We start from the raw sequence: 8,488 nt of genomic DNA, 5'->3' as shown, positions 1-8,488 counted from the left end.
CTATTATTTCAGAGGAATTTTATGGAAAAGTGAAATCTCTTCTTTGATTTTTAACTTTATAATACCACCCCTTCTTTGGTCATACTCTAGACTTTATCTCAGTAAATTAAACTCCAGAAATAAAAATAAATGTAAACAAAAGGTCATAATTTTAGACAGTCTTATACAATTATGAAAGTCATGTGAGAAACACATGTGACACAACACAACCTAAAGACCACAAGTGGGAAAAAACAAAGAGTAATATGATATAATTGTGGAATAATGGAGGTTAATTGTGGAAAAGAGAGCAACTCTAAAAATAATATATGAAGTACTGATGAGAGAATTTAGCAGCAAAGTCAGAATCACATCTGACCTCTAATATCATTTGATGCCCTTCTTAGTGTCATATGAAGTGTTTTCTCAAGAGAATAGTTCCATGACTCTCCAGAGTCTTTGTAAAGCCAGCCTTTCTTGAAAACACATTATATGTGACAGATACTCCAGCAAATGTCTGGCTTCAAAGAAATGAAATAAATATTAGAAGGCTTGTTTTTTAAGGCAATACTCTGTCTCTTTCAATCACAAGGCTACCTATTACTACATCCTTTAAATTACAGTATTGTCTTCAAAAAGCTACTGCCTTGGTTTAGATGTTGCAAAAAGCTGCCTTGAATGAATCTAATTTTTAGCAGAACGAATCATGACATAAATTCAAATTTCCTTTGAGGAACTGTTCTATATTTTTTCTGCAAAAATAAATCACTGTGTTAGTATGTAGCATTTCCTGATGTAAAATTTAATAATTTAACAGAAATGTGTATTTTTTGTTTATTGATCAGAAGCCTAATTTAGTTATTGGAAGCCTATCTTCAAAGGAGAGTTAGTATTAGAACCTTATAAACATTAGTTTTGTACTATTTCTTAAATATAAAGCCACTAAATTTTAATCTATTTGATAATTGTTTCACATATAGAACTTACTGGGAATTCAAAGCAAGCATTACTGCTTGTTTATTATGAAAATTATAAACAGCAATTGTCTTATAGATAAAAATTTTCTTATATGTAAAAAAACCTACAAATGAACTATCTGCTTGTTTGCAGTGTTGTGAAGACTTTTACCTGTATTTGTCAACAGTTGTGATTCATGACAGACAGCAGAAAGGATGCATGAATAGTGTATTATTGTGGGCCAAGAATAGATTATGGTATTTAGATAGTTTTTATTCAGTCCAGTCACACACTTGTAACACTGTATAGATCAGTGCCTGGTTTAGGACATTGTAAAGGTCCTATGCCAGACTCTGAGAAATCTCTGGATGTAAAAAGCTGTTCCTATATAATGTAATAATTATGAAGGTGACAGGTAATCTGCGCTTGGGTTCAAGCCACCTTTCACAAAAAAAAATAGGGTTAGTACCTAGGTTTTATATTTCCATTAAGAAGGAAATGGACAAGTTCTCTGTAAAATACAAATTTCCTCTGACAAAAAAGGGGTCTGTTTGGCAGCTCTGAAGTTTTCCCTGTTCTGCTTAAAGAAGTTCAGCACCTCAAACATGATGGACACTCTAGTGCAGGGACACTGGTCCCCATAGCCAGGGACACAACCCCCTGACAACAAGGCAATGGGGCAGTGCATGCCAACCTTTCCAGTGCTGCTGAAACTGGTGGAAGGAGCACACACAGCAGGGATGACTCAGAGCCTTTCAGGAAGGTTCCAGTGAATTTCAAGACAGAGCTGTTTTGAACGTCCTTTGAATGCAATCTTTTTCTCATTTTTCCTTACATATTACTAAAATTCAGCATTTTTCAGCACCATAAAATAGGTCCAGGACCTGAATGTAACTAGCATGATCAAAACATCCAGAAAACTGGAAGGTGACACAATCTGCATCTCAAATACAGAAGACCATGCCATAAGGCCAGAAGTTTTCAACACCTGGCTCAGTAACAATGGTGCCCATAGATCAGTCTCAATGTTTTTAGCTTTTTTTTTTTTTTGAGTAAGTATTGGTAGGAAGTCTATTTTGACATTTGAACCTTATTTGAACTTATTTGAAGTGCTAGTGTGTGTTGGTTTGATAGCAAACCAGTGGAAGAAATTAATCCCACACAATCTCACCTTGCTTGCGAGAGTTTTCAAGTCAGAGTTACATTTTAATTGAAAAATTACAATAAATGCAATGATACAAAAAAGCTTGTTTAAATCCACAAAATCAGAGTAAAACCTGGCCCCTGATAGTCAGGGTGGTGGTCACAATCAAATTAAGCAATGGTTCCAGTGCTGCTGAAGTGATGTTCACATTATTTTCAAAAGTAGTGGTTCTGTGGAAGTTCAGGTCCCTCTCTGGATGTCCAGTGGTGGTGGTGTCCAAGTTCCCAAACCCCAGGATGATATACCCTCAAAATCCAGTCAGGAATGTTCAGAACCTCCCTTGAGGCACGGAGTTTCACAATGGGATGATGCAGTTCCATAAGTCATAAAATGTTTTTGGAGTCCTGGATGGCCATTGCAGATGTCTGTTCTGCTGGTGCCACTGAGGTCATCATGGCCCATTTAGCAGAAACAACCCCCTCAGGACTGTGCTGCTGCTTCCCCAGAGGGAGCTACCAGGACTGAGTCATTGGTGTGAAGGAAAAGAAACATCTCCCTTCCTAACAGGATTGTCTCTTTTCCCTTATCTCATTTAAGACCCAATTCATAGCCTGAGGGGCAGGGTCGGCACTGGACAGCTGCTGCAAACGACCCACCATTAACAGTGTACCAGGAATAATGGAGATGGCTGCAGAATATATAGTTTGGTTACATCTTTGTACCTCTTTCTCTTGTAACCATGACATAGTGCTACCACATTTGAAGCAAAATCAGAAGGGTTTTCTTAAAGTCAGCCACTACTTTTGGTATAGAGAATACAATGTTGAAGTGCATAGTGTTGATTGTTATGGCTTGCCTTTGTAGAATTTGTATTTTAATAAATTGTGTATAATATTTTTCCTCACTTTCTGACATTTTGTTTATACAATATAATCACATTTAAGTGGCCATCATCATACTATTACTATACAGCAAACAAATAATTACTTTTCCTAAAAGCTTTCTTTCTGAACTTTCAGACCTCCACAAAAGCATGACAAATATGTATCTGGCATTATTATTTTTTTCACCTAGAAAAATCACAGAGTTGTTCTGGGAACCTTTTAAGCATTTAGAAGTCATCTTCCATCTGTATATTTTCCAGTACAGCTCAAGAACTTATTTTCAATTTGCAGTTTTGCTGGGGAAGTGTTTTGATTCTTGACTTAGACTGTGGTCTCCCACAGGTCCCAGGGTTTCTGCTTGAAAGATAAAGCTTCATACTTTATGTTTCCTTGCAGCAGAGCAGTATTACACACCACACACTCTGCTCCAGTCCATAGGTTTTTGAAAACAAGACCACCCAGTACTTATTTTTTTGGTCTTCTGGTGCTGGATATTTGGCATGGGGTACAACAGGCTGGAGCATAAATCCATGCTGGCATTCAAACAAATTCTGTGTTCTCCAAATAACCTATCCAGTACTGGATGCAAAATTAAATAAATCTTCTCAAACATCAGTTATCATGAGGGACTGTAACTACCCTAACATCTGCTGGAGAAGCAACACAGTGAATCACAAACAGTCCAGGAGTTTCCTGGAAAGCACTGACAGCTTCCTGACACGGGCAGTGGAGGATCCCACAAATAACTTATACAAAGAAAGAGGGAAAGCCTTGCTGTAGATGTGATGGTTGGAGATCATGAGATAGTGGATTGCTTAAGGCTAAACAGCTGACTTTAGTCTCTTCAGGGATCTTCTTGGAAGAACAAGTGAACAGGCCCTGCAGGGAGGAGGTTCCAAAAGAATTGGTCGATATTCATGGATCACTTCCTCCAGGCTTAAGAACAATGCATCCTAGTGAGCTAGAAACTGGAAAAAGAAGGCAAGATAACCACATAGATGAATCAAGAACACCTGTCATTACTCAGGTTTGAGCAGAAAATACATAGGAGATAGAAGCAATGTCAGGCCACTTGGAATGAATATACACAGGTTGCCAGAGTAAGTATAAATGAGATGAGGAAGTCAAAGGCCCATCTGGAATTAAATACAAACACATCCATAATCAAAGGAAAACTAAGGATAGTGTGGGCCCATTACTAAATGAAGTGGAGACCCTGGAAACAGAGGACAGAGAGAAGGCAGAGTTACTGAATGACACCTTTGTTTTGGTCTTCACTGGCAAGACCAGCCTGCAGGGGTCTCTGATCCAGGAGACCAGGGTAAAGGAATGCTGGGAGAGTTTTCCTTGGTCAAGAAGGATTGGGTTGGAGAACACCTAAGCAAACTTGACATCTACAAGTCCTGTGTTCAGGATGCACATAGGAGTGCTGAGACAGCTGATGGACATCATAGCTATACTTCCGTATCTTTGAAAGGTCATGGAGATCAGGACTAGTGCTTGAGGACCAAAGAAAGTAAATGTCATCCTATTCTTCCAACAGGGCAAGAAGGAGGATGCAGGGAGCTATCAGCCAGTCAGCCTCACCTCAGTCCCTGGAAAGGTGATGGAGCACCTCATTCTGGAGGAGACCTCTATCGACGGAAGAAAAGAAGGTGATCAGGAGTAGTCAGCATGGATTCATTAAAGGTAAATCAAGCTTGACCAACTGGATTGCTTTCCATGATGAAACAACTGCCTGGATGGATGAGGGGACAGCAGCAAATCTTGCCTACCTTGGGAAGTAGACAAGGCAAATTCAGGAAGACTGGATGAGAGGACAGGGAGGCAGATTGAGAACTGGCTGAATAGCAGATCCCAGAGTCACAATCAGTGGCACGGGCTCTGGCTGGAAGCCAGTCACTTGTGGTGTCCCCCAAGGCTCAATAGTGGGCCCAGTCTTATTTAATTTATCCATCAATGACTTGGATGAAGGGGCAGAGGCCTCCTCAGAAATTTCACTGACAACACAAAGCTGGGAGGAGTGGCTGATACCCCAGAGGGCTGTGCAGCCCTTCAGAAGGACCTCGACAGCCGGGAGAGATGGGCACAGAGGAACCTTCTGAAATTCAGCAAACGCAAATACAGGATTCTGAACCTGGGGAGGAACAACCCTAAGCACCAGCACAGGCTGGGGGTGACCTGTTGGGAAGCAGCTCTATGGAGAAGGAGCTGGGGGTTCAGGTGGACTAGAAGCTTTCCATGAGCCAGCTGATGGTGGCTAGGGCCAGTGCCATCCTGGGTAAGGTATTAGGTATTAGGAAAAGAATTACCAGGAGATCAAAGGAGATCCTGCCCCTTTGCTCAGCCCTCAGTGAAGCCTCCCCTGGAATGCTGTGTCCAGGGAAGGACTCCTCAATTCATTAGGGACACAGAATAGGTGGAGTGGGTCCAGGTATGAATAACAAGATGATTAAGAGACAGGACTATTTCTTTTATGAATGGAAAGGCTGAGGGAGCTGAGCCTGTTCAGCCTCAAGAAAAGACAACTGAGAGGGAACTTCATCAATGTCTATGAGTATCTGAAGGGAGGGTGTCAATAAGATGAACCCAGGCTCTGCTCAGTGGTGCCCAGCAATAGGACAAGAGACAGAAATTGATGCACAGGAACATGAAGAAGATTTTTACTGTACAAGTGTCCACACACAGAGACAGGGTGCCCAGAGAATGTGTGGATTCTCCCTCACTGGAAATATTCCATACTTGTCTGGGTGCAACCCCATGTCTGATGCCCTGGGACAACCTTTCTTGACCCTTCTTGGACCAGATGACTCACTGTGGTCATGTCAAACCTGACCTATTCTGTGATTCTGTGAAATTAGGAACTGGTATTTATTATTTTCTATGTAAAGCCAGTCAGAAATTAACATAGATGAAATTATATTTTATTTCTTAATAATTCTTTCACACTCAGATGTATCTTGAATATTTTTTAAAAAAATAACATGCTATAGCCTGTCACATGTGGGAGGCATGGAACCACCAAAGACAGGTCCAAGTAGACCAACCTGCTTACTGTTCATCTGGGAAGGTTATCCAAGCACTTACCTACCTGAAAGTATAGATATGTTAAGCCTCACTTAGTAAAATGTACAATATGAGAATTATCACCCCATATTCTTTGCCATTCTTGAAAATATACAGTGATGATATAATACAAGGAGGCCTAAAGTTTCTTAAAAAATACTAATTTGAAATTAGAGATTTACAGTTACAAATACAGAAGTATTAAGCTAGCTTTTCTCTTTAAACCTAGAGATCTATCTTTTCTGTGTCTTTCCCCACATCCATGCCACTTCTAGATTAGCTGAAATACATTTACTTTCCTTTTCCTTCCCTTTGTTTTTCAGAGGCCTGAAAGGTCTCTTTTTTTTGTGTGTCAGTTCAAGCTATAACCCTGTAGTTTGAGTTTTTCTTGGCCATAAAATGCAATAGTAATTTATATGCTCCCTTACCTCACACTCCTCTGAGGCATGGCCAGCTGTCTAGCCAGCAGTTTAAAGAAAGAGCTGTAATGAGCACAAGCATGCAGGGGGTAAGGGGAAAGCACACACAGCACACAGCTGTGTTCGTTCTTCTTTGGCTGGTAGTGGTGATGTCTAAATGGCATTACAGCAAGCTGAGAGCATAGAGAGATTCTCTGTGCAGGCACTGCACACCTTGTTCTGTGGATTTCTCATTCCTTTCTTTCATTCCTCAGTAAAGAACAGATTTAGAGGATGAAACAAAGCTGTTATGTGATATGAAATGTGAGTTATGAGTGTAAAACCTTGCTTCCTCCTACCTTTTCCCCCTTTATCAAGAGAAAGCTCTTTTTAGCAGCCAGACAAAGCCTGATAGTGATCTTGATGTACTTGACATAGGCTTTGATTTTTGCTTGCCTGAGCTCCAGTTTTTGGTGTGACTATTTCTTCTGTATCTGTGCAGTATGCTTATTTAAACTTTACCAACACTGTAGTGTTAGTGGGAAAAAAAGAAACTAAAAAGTAGAAAAGTATTTTGCCTGTAAGTCACTTCTGTCAAGGATTTTTTTTCTCTGCTGTTGTCTCTAAAAGGTTGTCATATGCACATGTAAAGAAAAAAGTCATATAACACACAGTGTTGCAGAATCCTTCAAATAGAGTCAATACTTCCCCTAAAGTCAATTCCAAAAATAGAAATTTAGACTCTGATCTCCATGAGTCCAGTGTGAATCCAGCTAAAAAATCTCAAGTCTTTGCACTAGGATCAGTAGAATTTGGTTAGAATTACAGTGATGCAACAGATGAAAACCTGGCTCAGTGCAACATTTCCACTTATATAGCAAAATACTTTATTTTCCTATAAATATTCTGTAAAATAAAACCACTGAATTTTTAACTGGAGTTTTGGATTCTTCAAAATACTAAGAGAAAAATATGGTTGTTTTATTGCTATTCTTACTGTATAAATAATCTGTGAGTTAGGATCTGATAAAATATACTTTCATTGCAAAGTTCCAGATGTCCCTGAGCTTCCACAAATATTGACAGGCTAGAGTTTAGCTATTTAGTGCTTCAGGACAACAAATTAACTTCCTAGAAAGGCAAAAGAGTCCCCAGAAATGCTAGAAGGACCTTAATTATGACAAAGGACAAGGCACAGGTAAATTCTTCCCTATGTAGTATTTTCAATTATTGTTCCCACATAAATGTACCTGAGAAAGGAAACTCCTCTTCAGTCACCATACTCAGCCTTTTCAAATCCATGGTATACAAAGGCTTTTATAGTATCTAAACCAAAAATAATGAGCAACTAGTCTAGGCTGATCCAAGATTGATTAATCAGAGGACTTATAAGTAGATAATGCATAAGTCTGTATATATTTTGAAGCAAAATTTAAAGTGAGAGGCCATCTGGAAGTTACTGTCTATTTTTAATAAATTCTGGCTAAGTAGTTAAATGCAATATGTCCCTCTCTCAAGGTGCAATTTTCACCATTATTCAATAAAAATAAACCTACAAAAGCAGAGTCTTTTCTTTCATGGAGCCTATCAACAGGTTTGTTTGATCATAAACCAGAGTGTCCTAGAAGGGTCAGAAATATAGGCAGGAAGCTACAAAATGAGAGTCTTGTAAAAAAGGCAAGTTAAAGTGTTTGAGGGAAAATAAAATTAAACAGAAACCCAGCAGGAGGGAGGTATTTGCAAAATACTGAAGGGAAGAAAACTCAAGCAGACTAATAGGAAAGTCAAAATTCACAAAGAACATGCAACTAGAAAATTGGTGGCAAAAGAGATCAATACACTTTATGAAACCATATGAAAAAGCCATCATTTTTCATATACAAGAAGTGACAGTTCTCTGTATAGCAGCAGTGTGACTGAACTCAAATATCAATATTAATTTCTTGGCAACTCAGGTAAAACAGAAAGTTGCTAACATGCCAGAGAAAGTTCAGAGAACTTCCATAAATGAAGGTTTAAGCAGCATGATCAAAAACACAGGTCCTGAGCTTTCATCTGTG

Source organism: Lonchura striata, chromosome Z, assembly GCF_046129695.1.
Source record: "Lonchura striata isolate bLonStr1 chromosome Z, bLonStr1.mat, whole genome shotgun sequence".
Classification (NCBI taxonomy): Eukaryota; Metazoa; Chordata; class Aves; order Passeriformes; family Estrildidae; genus Lonchura; species Lonchura striata.
The sequence above is the reverse complement of the archived record's forward strand: the minus strand, read 5'-3'. Positions refer to the sequence as shown.